Here is a 20,952-nt window from a genome sequence, read left to right as displayed (position 1 = left end):
AGACGTTCAAGTCCCCCTGGATGAATCTTGTCAACAGGGAGATGCCTCGATTTTTTGACCATATGAGGAGGTCCCTTGCGATCACGTACAGCGTGTGGGAGTGAGTGCCTCCTTGCTTGGAGATGTACGCCAAAGCTGTGGTGTTGTCTGAATTGACCTCTACCACTTTGTTTCGAAGAATGCTCTCGAATATCATCAAGGCCAAGTGGACTGCTAATAGCTCCTTGCCGTTGATGTGCATGCTCTTCTGAACTGAGGTCCAAAGACCCGAGCATTCCCGACCGTCCAGGGTCGCACCCCAACCCAAATCCGACGCGTCTGAGAACAACACGTAGTTTGGGTTCTTGACTGCTAGGGACAGGCCCTCTCTCAGACTGATGTTGCTGTCCCACCAGTTCAGGCATGCTTTTACTGGTTCGGAGACCGGGATTGATACAGCCTCTAAAGTCTTGCCCTTGTTCCAGTGAGAGTCTAAATGGAACTGGAGAGGCCGAAGGTGCAGTCTCCCTAGTGAGACAAACTGCTCCAGGGATGACAGAGTCCCTACGAGACTCATCCAACTCCTTACTGAACAACGTTCTCTTTTCAGCATTAGTCGGACTTTGAGCAGGGCTTGTTCTATTCGGGTGGCAGACGGAAAAGCCCGAAAAACTAGACTGCGAATCTCCATCCCCAAATATAGAATCGTCTGGGATGGGATCAGTTGGGACTTTTCTAAGTTGACCAAAAGTCCCAACTCCTTGGCCAGACCCAACGTCCAATGTAGATCCTGCAGACAGCGATGACTGGACGATGCTCTGAGAAGCCAGTCGTCCAAGTACGTGTACAGGGAGGCTCGAATTCCCGAAAGATGAAGGAATTTTGCCACATTCCTCATGAGCCTCGTAAACACGAGAGGAGCAGGACTGAGGCCGAAGCACAGTGCTCGAAACTGGTACACCACATTCCTGTAAACAAACCTCAGAAACGGTTGGGAATCCGGGTGTATAGGAATGTGGAAGTACGCATCTCGCAGGTCGAGAGAGACCATCCAGTCTCCCTCTCTGACCGCTGCTAAGACGGACTTCGTGGTCTCCATCGTAAATTTTGTTTTCGTAACAAAAACGTTGAGCGCACTGACGTCTAGCACTGGCCTCCAACCTCCTGTATGCTTTGGGACTAGGAAGAGACGGTTGTAAAACCCCGGTGATTGAAGGTCCGAGACTTTCACCACCGCTCCCTTCTCTAGCAACAGAGACACTTCGTGATGTAGGGCTTGTCTCTTTGACTCCTCTCGATACCTGGGAGAGAGGTCTATGGGAACTGTTACTAGAGGAGGTCTGCGTACAAACGGTATTTTGTACCCCTCCTTGAGCAACAGAACAGACTCTTGGTCTGCACCCCTCTTCTCCCAGGCCTGCCAGAAGCTGTTCAGTCTGGCCCCTACCGCTGTCTGAGGCCGTGGGCAGTCAGACTCTGCCACGGGAGGACTTGGCTCCTCTCTTCTTACCTCTCTTTCCCTCGGCACGAGAGCCTCCCCTGCTGGGAGCTCTGCCACGAAAGGGCGGGATAAATCTAGATGCAGGAGTCTCGATTCTGGGTCTCACAACAAAGGATGAAGAAGGAGCTCCCTTGCGAGCAGAAGAAGCCATCAGGTCATGTGTGTCCTTCTGCACAAGCGAAGCAGCAATGTCCTTAATCAGCTGTTGTGGAAACAAGGCAGCCGATAAGGGAGCAAAGAGCAGTTCCGATCTTTGACAGGGAGTAACTCCTGCTGAAAGGAAAGAGCAAAGGGTTTCTCTCTTCTTCAAGACTCCAGACGTAAAGGTGGAGGCGAGCTCATTGGAGCCATCGCGGATGGCCTTGTCCATACAGGACATAATAAGTAAGGATACATCTTGGTCAGCAGACGAGATCTTCCTACTTAATGCTCCTAAAGACCAATCTAGAAAGTTAAAAACTTCAAAGGCCCTATATACGCCTTTAAGTAGATGGTCAAGGTCCGAGGAGGACCAACAAATCTTCGAGCGTCTCATGGCCAGGCGACGGGGAGAGTCTACGAGGCTTGAGAAGTCACCCTGGGCAGAGGCAGGGACTCCCAAGCCGAGAACTTCTCCCGTGTCATACCAGACGCTCGATCTAGAAGCTAGCTTAAAAGGTGGGAAGGCAAAGGCCGTCTTCCCCAAACTCCTCCTGGTATCCAACCAGTCGCCTAGAAGACGTAAAGCCCTTTTAGAAGAGCGAGAAAGCACTAGCTTAGTAAAGGCAGGCTTGGTAGCAGCTAAGCCTAGCGCAAACTCAGACGGAGGCGAACGAGGAGCAACAGCAACAAAATGATCTGGGAAAAGATCCTTGAAAATCATCATAATTTTCTTAAAATCCATCGAAGGTTGTACAGCCTTAGGTTCTTCTACATCCGACAAAACGTCCAAAGGATTATCATTAGGATGAGGATCAGCAACGTCCTCATCTGAAGGAACCTCGTCCGACAACTGATGAGTCTCAAGCAAGGGAGAGACCTGTCTTGGTGGCAATGCTTGACAAGCAGAGTTCACACGCACAGGAGCATCAGTAGCAGTCCAGGACGCTACGTCATGTAACTGCTTAACAGACTGACTAGCAACAACAACAGGAGCGGGAGGACACTCGACGTCAACTCGAGACTGCCTTGACTGCCTAGATTGAGCAGTTAAAACAACTCTTGACTGCGGTGCTTGACGCTCAACGTCAAAACAAGTCAACTTAGCTGGTTGGCGAACGTCCTGAACGTCAACACGAGCATGCGGCAGCGGCTGAACGTCCACAAGCGGCTGAAAGTCAACACGGGACTGCATCGAGTGAGGCTCTAAGTCACGTGACTGACGTGACTTTGTAACGTCAACGTCAACAGGACGAGCAAAGGCTCGTTTGGGCGGCTGACGGACAGGATCTCGATCAGCTAAACGGCGAGGATCATCGTGAACCTGCTCAGCAGTATACTCCTCCATAAGAGAGGCAAGCTTATTCTGCATATCCTGCAGTACAACCCATTTAGGATCAACAGGAGTGGGTGCGGGTCGAGACGATGGTAACGTCTGTGACTGCAAAACATTGCCTACACTAAGACTCTCGGAGCCTGTGTTACGCTTCTGTTTAGGCGGCGAGCAGTCTTCCGATGACTGCACAGGGTCAGAGCTGTCCCAATGGCTACAACCAGGACGCTGGACCTGTCCTGAAGGGACTGACTTCCGCTTTAAGGGTCTCGAAACCTTGCTCCACGGTTTCTTACGCGAGAAGCCTTCGGATGACGAGGAGAAAACCGCCTCGCTCGTCTTATGGTAGGGGCGGTCTTGACGAGACACGCCCGAAACCATAGAGGGAACGTCTGTTCGTTGGTTAAAGCCTCTCGTCCCCATAAGTCCTACGACATTACTTCTCCCTGGTGCATGGGAGCTTGCAAGAGGTCTCGGACTAGGCGAACGACAGGCACGAACAGACGAACCCTCGGTCGCAACACTGATAACACTTTGCGCACTAATCACTTTATCCCCACGATTTTCTAATGTGGCACTCTGACACTTTAACTCTTTAACATCCGCCATGAGTTGATTACGGTCCGTAGCCAAAGATTCAACTCTCTCGCCCAACGCTTGAATGGCACGCAACATATCCCGCATTGATGGTTCATGAGTGCTAGTAGAAGGTTCAGGCACAACTACTACTGGGGAAGGATTAGGTTCAGGGGCATGGGAGGAGGAAAATTCTAATGATCTAGAGGAACTTCTCCTCACCCTATCTCTCTCTAGCTTACGAGAATACTTATCAAACTCTAGCCAGTCGAATTCCGAAAGTACCACGCACTCATCACACCGATCTCCTAATTGACAGGTTTTACCCCGACAATTAGAACACACGGTATGTGGGTCGAGAGAGGCCTTTGGAAGACGTTTGTTACAATCCCTAGCATTACATTTACGAAATTTAGGAATTGGAGAAGGGTCAGCCATTTTGAAAAGTCAAAGAAAATCCAAAAACAATCCAAAGTCATCAACAATAAAATCTATCCAAAAAAGAGTTCAAGAGTTTTAATTGAAGATAAAAACACCTGCACTGCGAAAGCTCAAAACCAAAAAGAAGTACTTCACCAAGAAGGACGAAAAACTCCAGGTCAACAGCGAGTAATGGAATCAACTTGTCGACAAGACCGACATAGAAGAACTGGAGCTGTTTACATGTATATGCGGTATCTGGTCGATAGTTGGCGCTGGTGGGCACACCCGCAACCTTCATGGCGATCGCTCGCGAGTTTTTGTGTTTTTCTGTCGAGCCATCCGAGACGTCAGCTATTATATATTCACCGGCTAAGTTTAATATTTAAAAAAAAATATATATGAAAATAATTATTCTTTTTTACATCTCTCTTATATAATGCAATTGTATTATTGTTATGCGTAATTATGTGTAGTAATTTATTAAGAAGTTATCATAGGTTTTGGGCTGTAGAACGAATTATACGAATTATAGCGTATTCTTATGGGAATATTCGCTCCGACATACGATCGTTTTAACATATGAAGCACGTCCGGGAATGAATTAAGATCGTATGTAGAGGCTCCACTGTATATCTTAGAGTTAAGCTCCTTTCTCACCTAGACACTACCCAATTCCTAACTCCCTGGGATATCAGAGACTTAAATACATACTACATATATCGGGTTACACAGGGGACAATGGTACCCACCTGCAGTCAGAAGATGTCAGCTTGCAGTTCCTCGGATGCTCAAATCCCAAGTAAGGGGAGAATGAAAGACAAAGAGGCCAGTCACTCGCACATTAATTCTAGACCTACAAAGGGGTAACATCTGTCCTGATCCGGCTGCTACTTGTCCTACGAGGGAGCTGAGGCAGCTGACCTGAGGTGGGGTCAGGGACTGGGTCAGTCATATGAAGAGAATAAGAAGTTGTTTTGGAAAGAAGTGAAGAGAGTAAGGAAGGCTGGCGCAAGAATTGAAGAGACAGTGAAAGATGGAAATGGAAGGTTGTTAAAAGGAGAGGAGGCAAGGAAAAGGTGGGCGGAATATTTTGAAAGTTTGCTGAATGTTGAGGATAATAGGGAGGCAGATATAATTGCTGTTCCAGGTGTTGAGGTGCCAGTGATGGGAGATGAGAATGAGAGAGAGATTACAATAGAGGAAGTGAGGAGAGCACTAGATGAAACGAGAGTAGGAAAAGCATCTGGTATGGATGGTGTGAAAGCTGAGATGTTGAAGGAAGGGGGTGTGACTGTACTTGAATGGTTGGTGAGATTGTTTAATATGTGTTTTGTGTTGTCAATGGTACCAGTAGATTGGGTTTGTGCATGTATTGTACCATTATATAAGGGTAAGGGAGATGTGCATGAGTGTTGTAATTCAAGAGGTATTAGTTTGTTGAGTGTAGTTGGAAAAGTGTATGGTAGAGTAATGATTAATAGGATTAAGGATAAAACAGAGAATGCAATCTTGGAAGTACAGGGTGGTTTTAGAAGAGGTAAGGGTTGTATGAATCAGATTTTTACAGTTAGGCAGATATGCGAGAGATATTTAGCAAAAGGTAAGAAGGTGTATGTTGCATTTATGGATCTGGAGAAAGCATATGATAGAGTTGATAGGGAAGCAATGTGGAATGTGATGAGGTTATATGGAGTTGGTGGAAGGTTGTTGCAAGCAGTGAAAAGTTTCTACAAAGGTAGTAAAGTATGTGTTAGAATAGGAAATGAAGTGAGCGATTGGTTTCCGGTGAGAGTGGGGCTGAGACAGGGATGTGTGATGTCGCCGTGGTTGTTTAACTTGTATGTTGATGGAGTGGTGAGAGAGGTGAATGCTCGAGTGCTTGGGCGAGGATTAAAACTGGTAGGCGAGAATGATCATGAATGGGAGGTAAATCAGTTGTTGTTTGCGGATGATACTGTACTGGTAGCAGACACAGAAGAGAAGCTTGACCGACTAGTGACAGAATTTGGAAGGGTGTGTGAGAGAAGGAAGTTGAGAGTTAATGTGGGTAAGAGTAAGGTTATGAGATGTACGAGAAAGGAAGGTGGTGCAAGGTTGAATGTCATGTTGAATGGAGAGTTACTTGAGGAGGTGGATCAGTTTAAGTACTTGGGGTCTGTTGTTGCAGCAAATGGTGGAGTGGAAGCAGATGTACGTCAGAGAGTGAATAAAGGTTGCAAAGTTTGGGGGCAATTAAGGGAGTAGTAAAAAATAGAGGGTTGGGCATGAATGTAAAGAGAGTTCTATATGAGAAAGTGATTGTACCAACTGTGATGTATGGATCGGAGTTGTGGGGAATGAAAATGATGGAGAGACAGAAATTGAATGTGTTTGAGATGAAGTGTCTAAGGAGTATGGCTGGTGTATCTCGAGTAGATAGGGTTAGGAACGAAGTGGTGAGGGTGAGAACGGGTGTAAGAAATGAGTTAGCAGCTAGAGTGGATATGAATGTGTTGAGGTGGTTTGGCCATGTTGAGAGAATGGAAAATGGCTGTCTGCTAAAGAAGGTGATGAATGCAAGAGTTGATGGGAGAAGTACAAGAGGAAGGCCAAGGTTTGGGTGGATGGATGGTGTGAAGAAAGCTCTGGGTAATAGGAGGATAGATGTGAGAGAGGCAAGAGAGCGTGCTAGAAATAGGAATGAATGGCGAGCGATTGTGAAGCAGTTCCGGTAGGCCCTGCTGCTTCCTCCGGTGCCTTAGATGACCGCGGAGGTAGCAGCAGTAGGGGAGTCAGCATTATGAAGCTTCATCTGTGGTGGATAATGTGGGAGGTTGGGCTGTGGCACCCTAGCAGTACCAGCTGAACTCGGCTGAGTCCCTGGTTAGGCTGGAGGAACGTAGAAAGTAGAGGTCCCCTTTTTTGTTTTGTTTCATTGTTGATGTCGGCTACCCCCCAAAATTGGGGGAAGTGCCTTTGGTATATGTATGATGTATGTACCACAGGACCTAGAGAATGTGTCAAGGCTCCTGTGGGTTACGGCTTGCAGGTGCTGTAGTGGGCCGTGAACGTTGTTTGACGTTTCCACACGCCCGCTTGTAAGACCTGCGTCTCATTGCAGTTCTTCTTGAATGGCAGGGATGTGCTAACAACCCTGATGTCATGAAGAGTCGAATCTGAGTGGAGGGCTTGTTCTATTATTTTCTTGATCCAGGTAGAGACCGAGTATTTAGTAATTCTCCTCTTGACTCTGCCTGTGCTTACAAACAGTCTACTGGCCTGCTGACGAGCTCAAATGGTACGTTTAATTTATTTCCTCTGCACCCTAGCAGGGCATAGTAACAGCTGATCTAGGTCATATGTTACAGTAAGGAGAGACTCAAACAGGAAGGGCCTGAATCCAGGATCCGCTAGTCAGATTTTGTGTCCAAGTTACAAACTCGGGGACAAAATTGATTGTCACTTGCCCCAATCCCCTTAAATGGGCGATGTCCTTAACAGACCGTGTACCTCACCGACTCTTTTAGCATGTGCCAGGGCTAACAGGAAAGCTGTCTTTAGGGTTAGGTCACGGTCTGAGTTCCGACTTGGAAGTACACGTACATTCTAAGGGGGCTGCCTGACTTCTAACTGCGGGAAAATGAGCTCGAAGCTTCGTATGAGAGACGATTCCATTCAGTCTAAAGGTAAGACTTAAGGCTGAGCGACAGCCTTTCACAACCAACACTGAGCAGTTTCTTTCCTCCCTAAGATACAAAAAAAACTCAGTCATCACTAGGATAGTGGCACTGAAAGGAACGATGCACCTTCCACCACACCGAGCATAGAAGATAGACCACTTCAACTGATAGATGGCGGAAGATGACTCTCGGAGGTATCTAGCCATCCTTCTCACAACTGGTTGCAAAAAACCTCCAAGCATGAAGACGTAGCAAAGCTACTGCTCTGTGGAAAACCTGTACATGTGATTGTCTGAGTAGATCATGAGTGGAGGGAGCTCTCTTAGTGCCTCTGTGAGCAGAGGTAGAAGGTCCGGCAACCACTGCATGTTGCCACATCGGAACTATTAGGATCATCGATAGATCTTCAGAGGCCTCTTTACTAGGCAGAAAGGGGGCCATAGAAGACTAGGTTGTTCCAAGGGTGTTGGAAAATGTCTTACAAGAACGTCCGAGGATATGGTACTGGCGAACAGTACAGTACATCGGAAATTTCCGGTTGAGGGACATCGCAAAACAGGTCTACTGTCAGCAAACCCCACAAAGTCAAGACTTTTTTTAGCTATCTGACAATTCGAAAACCACTCGGAGCTAATATCTGAGTCCTCCTGCTCAGTTTGTCTGCCAAGATGTTTCTCTTACCTGGCATGAAGTGGCCTGAGAGGGCTATCGAGTTGTCTTCTGTCCATATGATTATTTACATAGCCAGATGGCATAGGGACTGTGAAAAAGTACCTCCCTGCTTGTTTATATAAGCCCCCACTGTGGTGTTGTCGCTCATCAGCACCACAGTGTCCCGAAACGAGCTGATGGAAATGCTTGAAAGCCATGAAGGCTGCTCTCATCTCCAGGAGGTTTATGTGGGAGTGTTGCTCGGCCTTGGACCAAAGCCCGGAGGTCGTGTGCTGCAACAGATGAGTCACCACCCTTCTTTTGATGCATCCGTAAAGAGCATCAATTACGGGGTAGAAGAGAGAAGGTCTACTCACCTGAGTGGGTTGGTTTCTGATACCCACCACTTCGGGTCTCTCTTCTGCTCCGACCCTATCGGGACCAGCAGGTCCAGAGGATCCTTGTGCCGTGACCAAAAGGTCTTCAGCTGCCACTGGAGAGCTCGGGTACGGAGACGACCATTAGGCACCAGGGCCTCCAGTGAGGCGAGGTATCCCAGCAACTGCCACAGAGGTGTTGGCAGTTTATCTTGCGTTAGGAACAGGCCTGTGGCTCATTTCATCCTCTCCAATCTTGCTAATGATGGAACGACTTTGCCTAGATTTGTATTAATGTCCATCCCTAGGTATACAAAGTTCTGAGTCGATATTTACCATGAAGTCGACGGATACTGTTCTTGTGAGCCCATGTTCACACTAGAAAGAAGACTGGAGTGAAAACCTGTGGTGCTGTGGACAGGCCGAAACATAGTACCTTGAACTGGTATATCCTGCTGTTCAGGGAGAATCTTAGGTACTTCCTCGAGGATGCATGAATGGGGATCTGTAAGTAAGCATCTTTGAGATCCAGTGAGATGATGAAGTTGTTTGGTCGGATGGCCTCTTTGACCGTCTGGGCCTTCTCCGTCTTGAATGGAGTCTGTTGAACAAACTCGTTCAGGCCTGAAAAGTCTATCACCAGTCTCCAGCCTCTAAAGACCCTTTCTACCAGAAAGCACAAGTGACAAGAGAACACAGGTGTGTGTGTGAGAGCAGGGTATCCAGTACTAAGCCCCCCTAACTAGCGGTGGGATAGTTAGACCTCGTTTAAAGTCTTATGGCTAGTCTTCTAGCTTCACCAAAAGTATGTTCCCTAATAAGGAGCGAAAGGATTTGTATTTAGTGTACGGAACAATTTACCATTTTAATTCCGTTTCTTATTTCTCCTAGAGTCTACAGTATACATACCTGAGTATGTCTTCAGCAGCGAAAGGCCATTGATTCATCGAGGGAGTATGTAGTGCATGCGAGTGCCAACAGTAGCCACGCCCACTTTTCTGTCAAAGACTCTTATGATCTTCAGCTCGGAACTGAAAAGGGTGGTTGAGGTGGTAAAGAGCTCAAGGATTACATAGTGTACATAGAGAAATATAATATATAGGAGGTCCCCAAATTACAAAATTTTGACTAATAAATAATCAGATAAACACAAATCCAACTGAAGATAACAAAGATAAGATAAAGAAATATTGTAATAAAACAAAATTTGTAATAACCTGATATCTATTTCATATGAAACCCAAATATTCTTTTACTTTTGCAGTTGGAAATCACAAACTTGGGAGTCAGGTTAGACCTACCCTAGGCCGAAATCTAACGAATTTCAACTTCCAAAAAGCTTCTTGAAACCAATTAAGTTAGTTGAGGACTTTCTGTGATTTGTATTTTTCCCAACCACACAAACCATTCGCTCTTCAATTGATATAGCCTTCTGGCTTACCTGGAAATAAGCCATAAACTTTTCACTCGAGATGATGGCTCGTTTTCCACCTAGGCTACAAACTACCACACAAACCTGAGTCTTTTAATAGGAGTAAAGAATGATTCCAGTAAAGCCATAACAGCCGTTGAAATTTGACGAGCCGGGTTGATTCTCGGAACGGCATCGTCTTTCTCACTCGTACTCTACGTGCGGAGAGATCGATTGGAATCTCACGAGACTCCGACTGAACGGTCGCCTGGACTTAAGCAACTTCTTCTATGGGAAAGAAGGAATAGCATCAGGAGGGTCAGCCGTCAAGGATGAGGTTCAAGAAGAAAACAAAGAGTCGAGGTGTTGGTGGACGGCAACAATACTGCAGCAGGCGAGGTGACAAGATCCTTCTCAACAGCAACATGTCGCCGGACGTCACATCCTCTGGTGCCTTCACAGATGGAGGAGGAGGAGACATGGAAGACACCCAGGCCCTAGCATCATTAGCGAGCACCTCCAAAACCCTTTCTGCAGGGGGAACATCAGTGATGCCCAAAGAAGGATAAAACTTCCATAGGGGCAAGTGCTTCCAGATGTCCGTCAGTACAGAAGAATACATACTTCAAAAGAAAGTTAAAGGAGTACAGTACTGTATTAACTTGGGAGGGAAAGGCGATTCTTTCATTTTTCGTGATGCATATTTCAAGCACAAGCCAGGGTTCTATCACCCCCTACGAATTCCTCCCGAGAACCTGGGCCTGTATGAATCCGAAGGAGACACAATAGGTTAGGAAGAGGAAGGAGAAAAAGGAACTACTAATGAGTTACTTTGGCACCAGTTTGGGCATTATCAAGTCAAAAGCTGACAAATCAGTTTTCTTTATATTCTTCTTACTAAACTACTACCCACAGCGCAGGTGCCATTGACCGGCACTCGTAGCAAGGGGATGACTGCAAACAGTCATCCCCTTGCTATGAGTGCCGGTCATGATGCCTGCGACAAAAACATCACAATTTTAAGTAATTTCTATTGTTCCTAACAGTACTTACCTTGAACTACTTTCTTAGGAGTATCTGGGATTCTCCTCCCAACCGACCAGAATTTTGTGTAGTTTCCCCTATCTCCGTTTTTCCTAGTGGGGTCCCTCTGTGGCAGATGGATACTCGCCCTGAGGCGACCCGGGTCAGCGTGCGAGAGCATGGTGCTAGGTCTCGGTCGTCAGTAAGCTTCTGGTCGCGGCGTAGTTCACATCTCGCCACTCTCTCACACCCCGTCTGACCCTTGGTGTTACCACGTGGTTCCCTCGTGTTGTACCCATTCTCATTTTAAAAGGATCGTCTATGTATTGATGACGATCTTTTGGTAACCGTAATAAGGGCGAGTAAACCCCAATAGAATGGCTCGAACTTGCCCGCTCTTCTCCATAGTGACAATACATCACGTGGCACTCATCTTCCTAGCAACGATTGTTACAGCAAAAGACCTTCGTGAGTACTAGGATCATGTCAGATGAACAGGGTCTTTCGGTCCCCTTCGGCAGGTGATTCAGATCTTTTGGCGATCTCTCCTATTTCACAGCTTGCTCCTCCCTGTCCCAGGAAGACGTACGATTACAATGCCTTTGTGGTAGATTCAGTGTCCTACCCAGTGTTGCAGCAGGTCCAATGCTATTCCCTGCTCTTGTAGCAGTGGAAGGAGGAGTCACTGGGGATTAGAAATTTGGACCTGGGACTGATAAAAGAGTTGAAGGAGGATGTGGAGCAAGAGGAGAAGCCAGCAGACTCACCAACTCTTTGCCATCTACAAGAGCATATTTTCGTAAATTCTTTAAATTCTCTAATGATGGAGTTTTATTCCATCCAAATGAGGACCACAACTCCTTTGCCAATTCATCGTTAATCTTCGATGAAGGAACTTCCGTTCTTTGAACATCTTCGTGAGTTCTCTTTGGCAACAAGTGTGAAGCCAAAGACAAGGAATCCTCTTCCAATGAGCCAGAGTTTTTGTATTTTTTAGAGGAAGAATTCCTATCTTATTTTGCATTCTTTGTTTTCCTTTTACATATTGTACTTGATCCATTATTCAATAGGTCAAGTGCACTTGACCCACTGTCTTCCTCCAAAAAACTACGCTATGAAGAGGTGGAACAAGGCACTGATGAATCTTGTGCTCGTTCCCGGAAGCCTTTAGGGGCGACTACGTAGGTGAACGATGTCTCTCCCGGGGTGGGAAGGCCAATCAATACCAGTTGCTGAAGTGGGAGGGTCATTCTGCGAATGGGAAGACAGTCTCGCAACAGCTGGTGAAGTTGTGGAAGGACCCATCCCGCAAACGGGACGGTTGTCCGACACCTGGAGGCATTCCTCCGAAGGGATCCTTGACGGAGACACTGAAGGATGTCCGTCTGCAACTACAGTAGTGACATCCGTCCACTGAAGCAGAATGAACAAGAGCAGGCGCTGACAGCACTCCGGCGAGAGACAAGAGATTCCCTAAGTACCAGACGGAGTATCAGGGGAAAGGATCGTAAGCATCCTTAGGTACAGCAACTATGCCATCACCCTGTGTCATCGTTGAAGGACCTCAAAAAGCCATTCCTTAAAGGGGATCCCTGGAGCCCCAAAGACGGCCACAGTTGATGCACCTTGTCAACAGAGAGAAACTACCCTTCGGTCAAAAAGTCTGCGCTGATCCTCTATGGGAAGCAACAGGGACTTCAGACACGCAAGGTTGTTCGAGGGTCAGGGGCCACCACTAATACCTGAGCGGCCCCGAGATCAGACCGATCGGGTAGAGTTGGAGTGATAGGACTGAGCCGGCAAAGAAAGTTGGCTAGATTTCTTCGACTTCAAGGATGACTACGAAGGCGAAGATTTCCTCTTTTCCTTCTTCCGCCGTCTGCTAAATCGCTGCCACTAGGAGGGAGGCCACTCCAACACACATTAAAGGCGGACTCTGGCCTACAAGCGTGACCTCTGCACGCAGGGCAAAGGACTTAAGGATCCGTTTCCAGTACAGATATGAAGGTTCCGCAACAGAGCCCTTCCCTGCGTGGACAAACCCGCATTTTTACATAAAAATGCAAATACTCTTACATACAAGAGTAAAGCATAGACAACACCTATTCTCTTACGAGCCAAAATAAAAAGTGGCTTGTCATGGCTAGTGTGTAAGTAGGGTGGCCGGTCCTACCCCCTGCTAACTAGCTGTGGGTAGTTACACCTTGCTAAAAGTTTTACGGCTAATTTCAGCTGTTGCCAAATAGTAGAGTTGAAAGGTTTGTATCTGGTGCCAGAACAAACAATAAATTTTACCCTTTTAATTCTGTTTCTTATTTCTCCCACACTCTACAAACCTGAGTATGTCTTCAGCACTACCGTAAGGGCAATCGATTCACCGATGAGGTACGTAGTGCATCTGAGTGAGGGCAGTAGCCACGTCCACTTTTCTGTCAAAGACTCTTCACTCTTGATCTTCAACTCGGAACTGAAAGGAGTGGTTGAGGTGGTGAAGGGCTCAGGATAGCACACAGTACCTAGAGAAATATGACAAATTTAGAAGTAATCTATATCTTTCCCAACTACACAAAACCTTCACTCTTCACTATAGATATACAGTAGTGTTCTGGCTTAGCTGGAAAACGTTTGCCAGCGAAGCCGGAACTGCATACCCATAGTAAAAGGCAAATAGTTTGTATTTGTAAGAACAACTAAATTTTGAAGCAATATCACAAATTTCAAAAGTAATCTGTATTATTCCAGACTACCATACAAACATCACAAATTTGGAAGTACTGTACTGTAATATGATATTTTAATTATAAAATAAATTTTTGAATATACTTACCCGGTGAATATATAATAGCTGCTACTCAGCGGCTCGACAGAAAACACACTCAAAAACTCGCGAGCGATCGCTATGAAGGTTGCGGGTGTGACCACCAGCGCCAACTATCGGCCAGATACCACTCTTGCATGTAAACAAACCCTTCAATTCTTCTCGTCCCGCTGCGTCTCTATTGGGGAGGAAGGGAGGGCCTTTAATTTATATATTCACCGGGTAAGTATATTCAAAAATTTATTTTATAATTAAAATATCATTTTTAAATATTTAACTTAGCCGGTGAATATATAATAGCTGATTCACACCCAAGGCGGTGGGTAGAGACCAGAGTTAATTAAGTTTACAGCGTATAAGCTAAGAGTTTTTGACAGTTATCAATATAACAAAACCAAAATATATAGGTACCTGGTAAGGAAGTTGACTTAGACGATTACTCTGCCTTGTAAGTCTGTCTTCCTCACGAAGCCCAGCGATCCTCTTAGGATGCTGAAAGACTCCCAGGAGCTGAAGTATAAAGGGTTGCAACCCATACTAACAGGACCTCATCAAACCCCTAATCTGGGCGCTCTCAAGAAATGACTTTGACCACCCGCCAAATCAACAAGGATGCGAAAGGCTTCTTAGCCTTCCGTACATCCCAAAAAACATTTCAAGAGACAGATTAAAAAGGATATTGGAATTAGGGTAATGTAGTGGTAGAACCCTTACCCACTACTGCACTCGCTGCAACGAATGGACCCAGTGTGTAGCAGTCCTCGTAAAGAGTCTGGACATCTTTTAAGTAAAATGACGCGAACACTGACTTGCTTCTCCAAAAAGTCGCGTCCATAATACTTTGCAGAGATTTATTTTGCTTGAAGGCCACGGAGGTTGCTATAGTTCTAACTTCGTGCGTCTTAACCTTAAGCAACCATCGGTCTTTCTCATTCAAGTGAGAATGAGCTTCTCGTATTAAAAAATCTGATAAATATGACAAAGCATTCTTTGACATAGGCAATGATGGTTTCTCAACTGAGCACCATAATGCCTCAGATCTACCTCGTAATGACTTAGTACGAGCTAAATAGAACTTAAGAGCTCTAACAGGACATAATACTCTTTCCAGTTCGTTGCCTACGATCTCTGATAAGCAAGGAATATCAAAAGATTTAGGCCAAGGACGAGAAGGCAGTTCATTTTTTGGCCAGGAAACCAAGTTGAAGTGAACAAGTGGCTTTTTCTGTAGAAAAAACCGATGTTCTTACTGAAGGCATGAAGCTCACTGACCCTTTAAGCCGAAGCCAAGCACACTAGGAAAAGTGTCTTGAGGGTGAGATCCTTCAGGGAGGCTGAATGTAATGGCTCAAATCTGTCTGACATGAGGAACCTTATGACCACGTCTAAGTTCCATCCAGGAGTTGCCAAACGACGTTCCTTAGAGGTCTCGAAAGACTTAAGGAGATCTTGGAGATCTTTATTGTTGGAAAGATCTAAGCCTCTATGTCGAAAGACCGAAGCCAACATGCTCCTGTAGCCCTTAATCGTGGGAGCTGAAAGGGAGCGAACCTTTCTCAGATGTAAAAGAAAATCTGCGATTTGGGCTACAGAGGTACTGGACGAGGACACAGATGCTGACTTGCACCAGTCTCAAAAGACTTCCCACTTCGACTGGTATACTCTAATGGTAGAAGCTCTCCTCGCTCTTGCAATCGCACTGGCTGCCTCCTTCGAAAAGCCTCGAGATCTTGAGAGTCTTTCGATAGACTGAAGGAAGTCAGACGAAGAGCGGGGGAGGCTTTGATGGACATTCTTTACGTGGGGCTGACGTAACAGATCTACCCTTAGATGAAGACTTCTTGGAAAGTCTACCAGCCATTGAAGTACCTCGGTGAACCACTCTCTCGCGGGCCAGAGGGTAGCAACCAACGTCAACCTTGTCCCTTCGTGAGAGGCGAACTTCTGCAGTACCTTGTTGACTATCTTGAATGGTGGGAATGCATATAAGTCCAGAAGAGACCAATCCAGTAGAAACGCGTTTATGTGGATTGCTTCTGTATCTAGGACTGGAGAGCAATAGATTGGTAACCTTTTGGTCAACGAGGAGGCAAAGAGGTCTATGGTGGGTTGACCCCAAGTAGCCCAAAGACTCTTGCCCACGTCCTTGTGGAGGGTCCATTCCGTGTGTATCACCTGACCCCTCCGACTGAGACAGTCTGCCAAGACGTTCAAGTCCCCCTGGATGAATCTCGTCAACAGGGAGATGCCTCGATTTCTTGACCATAAGAGAAGGTCCCTTGCGATCTCGAGCAGCGTGAAGGAGTGTGTGCCTCCTTGCTTGGAGATGTACGCCAAAGTTGTGGTGTTGTCTGAGTTGACCTCTACCACTAAGTTTCGAAGAAGCTTTCGAATATCATCAAGGCCAAGTGGACTGCTAATAGCTCCTTGCCGTTGATGTGCATGCTCTTCTGACTTGAGGTCCACAGACCCGAGCATTCCCGACCGTCCAGGGTCGCACCCCAACCCAAATCCGACGCGTCTGAGAACAACACGTGGTTTGGGTTCTTGACTGCTAGGGCTAGTCCCTCTCTCAGACTGATATTGCCGTCCCACCATTTCAGGCATGCCTTTACTGGTTCGGAGACTGGGAATGATACCGTCTCTAACGTCTTGTCCTAGTTCCAGTGAGAGGCTAGATGGAACCGGAGAGGCAGAAGGTGTAGTCTCCCTAGTGAGACAAACTGCTCCAGGGATGAGAGAGTCCCTACGAGACTGTTCCAACTCCTGACTGAACAAACGTTTTCTTTTCAGCATTAGTTGGACTTCAAGCAGGGCTTGTTCTATTCGGTGGCAGACGGAAAAGCCCGAAAAAAACTGGACTGCGAATCTCCATCCCCAAATATAGAATAATCTGGGATGGGATCAGTTGGGACTTTTAGGTTGACCAAAAGTCCCAACTCCCTGGCCAGACTCAACGTCCAATGTAGATCCTGCAGACAGCGAAGACTGGACGATGCTCTGAGAAGCCAGTCGTCCAAGTACAGGGAGGCTCGGATCCTCGATAGATGGAGGGATTTTGCCACATTCCTCATGAGCCTCGTAAACCCGAGAGGAGCAGGACTGAGGCCAAAACACAGGGCTCGTTGGTACCCCACATTCCTGTAAACAAACCTCAGAAACGGTTGGGAATCCGGGTGTATAGGAATGTGGAAGTATGCCTCCTGAATGTCGAGAGAGACCATCCAGTCGCCTTCCATAAATGCTGTCAAGACAGCCTGGTAGAATTCATCGTGAAGTTTGTCTTGACAATGAACACATTGAGCGCACTTGCCTCTTACGTACTCCTGCAGTGAACATGGCTGCCAGAGAGAACGTGGCTGTCAGATCATAGGAGCCATCCCTGAAAGCCTTGTTTATGCATGACATAATTGTACAGCAAAACTTCAAACGCTCGAAAATAGCTCTGAAGTCGACCATAAAATCTTGGAGCGTCTCATGGCCAGGCGCCAGGGAGAGTCTATGAGGTTTGAGAAGTCTATCTGGGCAGAGGCAGGAACTCCCAAGCCGAGAACTTCTCTCGTGTCATATCAGACTCTCGCTCTATAAGCCAGCTTAAAAGTAGGGAAAGCAAAGGCTGTCTCCCCCAAACTCCTCCTGGTGATAAACCAGTCACCTAGCAAACGTAAAGCTCTCTTAGAAGAGCACTAGCTTATGAAACAACGGCTTCGAAGTAGCTAGGCCTAGTGTAAACTCTGACGTTTAGGCGAACGAAGAGCAGCAGTTACAAAAAGATCCGGACAAAGATCCTTAAAAATCCGTAAGATTTATTTAAAGTCCATAGAGGGCTAAGCAGCTTTAGGCTCCTCTCCGTCTGACAGAGTCCTCAAGGGAATATCAGTAGGAGGGGGAACAGCAACTTCCTCATCTGAAGGAACCTTGTCCGACAATAGCCGAGTCTTAAGCAAGGGAGAGACCTACCGTGGTGGCAATGCTTTACAAGCAGAGTCCACACGCACTGGTGCATTAGTAGCGGACCAGGACGCAACGTCATGTAACTGCTTGACAGTCTGTGAACTGTCAACAACAACAGGTGCGTGAGGACGCACAGCGTCCACTCGAGACTGCTTTGACCGCCTAGTCTGAGCAGTCAAAACAACTCTAGAATGCGGAGGTTGACGCTCAGCGTCAAAACAAGTCAACTCCGATGGTTGGCGAACGTCCTGAACGTCAACAGGAGCATCAGCAAGTGGCCAAACGTCCAAATGCGGCTGAAAATCCACACGAGACCGCATCGAGTGTGGTTCTAAACAACCTGACTGACGTGACTTAGCTACGCCAACGTCAACAGGACGCACAAAGGAACGTTTGGGTGGCTGAAGGCCAGGATCTCGATGAGATAAACGGCTAGGCTCAACGTACTAATCGGCAGAATAGTCTTCCATAAGGGAGGCAAGCTTATTCTGCATGTCTTGCCGTACAACCCATTTAGGATCAACGGGAATGGTTGCGGTAAGAGACGAGGGTAACGTCTGCGACTGCAAAACCTTGCCTACAAAAAGACTCTCGGAGTCTGTGTTACGCTTTTGTTTAGGCGGCGAGCAGTCTTCTGATGACTGCATAGGGTCAGAGCTGTCCTAATAGTTAAAACCAGGACGCTGGACCTGTCCTGAAAGGACTGACTTTCGCTTAAAGGGTCTCGAAACCTTGTTCCACGGTTTCTTATGCGAAAAGCCTTCGGATGACGGGGAGAAAACCGTCTCTCTCGCCTTATGGTAGGGGTGATCTTGGTAAGATACACCCGATACCATAGAGGGAACGTCTGTTCGCTGATCAAGGCCTCTCGAACCCATAAGTCGTACGACATTACTTCTCCCCTGGGCTTGGGAGCTTGCAAGAGGTCTCGGACTAGGCGAACGACAGGCACGAACAGACGAACCCTCGGTCGCAACACTGATAACACTTTGCGCAATATCACTTTATCACTAAGATTTTCTGTTTTGCACTTATTTCACTGAAATCGAATTTTTTAACAATTCACATTAGGTATGAATAAAACTGATTTCTACCTGAAGCACGCAATTCTACCCTCATCAAAAGGTTATAATTGCGAAATCAGTCGTATAATGTAAGCACATTAATACCAGCAAAAAAACAGTAAACATATTTTAAGATAAAAAGATCAGTGGCTGGGGAAGAGACTAAACACTAGTTCATTCAAAAACTACGTTTTCAATCTCTCACCGTACAGTGCCTTGGGACGAGAATAAAAAACTAAAAACGTTTTATCCTTTCTCCCCGTACAGAGACTAGGGACGAGAGTAACTCGAGAACAACGTTACTCGCTTGGGACGAGATAAAGATCGGAACGTTCTCTCTCCTCTCTCTCCCTCCGTCTCTATCTCTCTCTCTCTCTTGATTTCACACCGAAGAGAAGAGCCCACTTACGTTTCGTCAAAAAACAGGTTATTTGACCAAAGGAAAAAACTGAAAGGTTTTTCAATTAAAAAGTTCCTTTAAAATAGAATTTAAAACATTTAAGCTTTGAAAGAAGAATGAACAAAACTTCAGAATCGATTTACTCTTTCTGCAAAGTGAAACCGTGATACTCTCTCTCTCTATCGTAACGATAGAGCGCAAACTGCGTAGCATGAATAAACTAAACGTTAGTTCATCTTTGAAACAGTACGAAGACTATTCAAAGAAAATCTTTCATAAAATATCTACTAAAAAAAAAAAATCATTTAATAAGTTTTAAATCATTAGCTCTGTAAACGTTATTTACGATTGAAAGGGCTCTTTAACTTCGGTTTCCAAGTTAGGACCGCCTACTCTCAGGAAAGGTCGCATATAAACAAATCATTAAAATGTTATTTTCCTTAGTAAAATAAATTTTTGAATATACTTACCCGATGATCATGTAGCTGTCAACTCTGTTGCCCGACAGAAATCTAAGGTCGGGATATGCCAGCGATCGCTATACAGGTGGGGGTGTACACAACAGCGCCATCTGTGAGCAGGTACTCAAGTACTTCTTATCAACAAGAACTCAATTTTCTCCTCGGTCCACTGGTTCTCTATGGGGAGGAAGGGAGGGTCCTTAAATTCATGATCATCGGGTAAGTATATTCAAAAATTTATTTTACTAAGGAAAATAACATTTTTCAATATTAATCTTACCCGATGATCATGTAGCTGATTCACACCCAGGGTGGTGGGTGGAGACCAGCATACATGTTAACATAGAAGCTAAGTATCCCGTATCTTATTTTAGCAGTTATTCAAAATAACAAACATAAAATGAATAAGTACCTGGTAAGGAAGTCGACTTGAACCATTACTCTGCCTTTTTAAGTACGTCTTCCTTACTGAGCCTAGCGATCCTCTTAGGATGCTGAGCGACTCCTAGGTGCTGAAGTATGAAGGGCTGCAACCCATACTAAAGGACCTCATCACAACCTCTAATCTAGGCGCTTCTCAAGAAAGAATTTGACCACCCGCCAAATCAACCAGGATGCGGAAGGCTTCTTAGCCTTCCGGACAACCCAGAAATATTTCAAGAGAAAGATTAAAAAGGTTCTGGAATTAGGGAATTGTAGTGGTGGAGCCCCCACCACTACTGCACTCGTTGCTACGAATGGTCCCAGAGTGTAGCAGTTCTCGTAAAGAGACTGGACATTCTTAAGATAAAAGACGCGAACAATGATTAGCTTTTCCAAAAGGTTGCGTCGAATATATTTTGCAGAGATCTATTTTGTTTAAAGGTCACGGAAGTTGTGACAGCTCTAACTTCGTGTGTCCTTACCTTCAGCAAAGCTTGGTCTTCCTCATTCAGAAGGGAATGAGCTTCTCGTATTAACAGTCTGAAAATAATAGGATAAAGAATTCTCTGACATAGGCAAAGATGAATTCTTAACTGAACACCATAAAGCTTCAGACGGGCCTCGTAAAGGTTTTTAAAATAGAACTTAAGAGCTCTTACAGGACATAATACTCTTTCTAGTTCATTTCCAACCATACGATAAGTTTGGAATAACGAACGATATTGGTCAAGGCCGAGAAGGCAGCTCGTGTTTGGCTAGAA

The 20,952-nt window shown here is 46.0% G+C and overlaps 1 protein-coding gene across 1 annotated transcript in view; it reads right to left on the bottom strand.

The window, feature by feature from the left end:
- The window catches only part of LOC137618770 (zinc finger protein 782-like), a 35,546-nt gene extending 21,963 nt beyond the window's left edge, over positions 1-13,583 (bottom strand). The window contains exons 1-2 of the mRNA XM_068348954.1: positions 13,408-13,583; positions 9,547-9,668 (exon numbers count right to left, since the gene is read on the bottom strand). The gene's annotated coding sequence lies outside the window, so the exon portion shown is untranslated. The remainder of the gene's footprint in view (positions 1-9,546; positions 9,669-13,407) is intronic.
- Positions 13,584-20,952: the final 7,369 nt, after the last annotated feature.

This window comes from Palaemon carinicauda, chromosome 25 (genome assembly GCF_036898095.1).
Source record: "Palaemon carinicauda isolate YSFRI2023 chromosome 25, ASM3689809v2, whole genome shotgun sequence".
NCBI classification, from domain to species: domain Eukaryota; kingdom Metazoa; phylum Arthropoda; class Malacostraca; order Decapoda; family Palaemonidae; genus Palaemon; species Palaemon carinicauda.
This window is presented reverse-complemented; position numbering and strand designations above follow the sequence as displayed.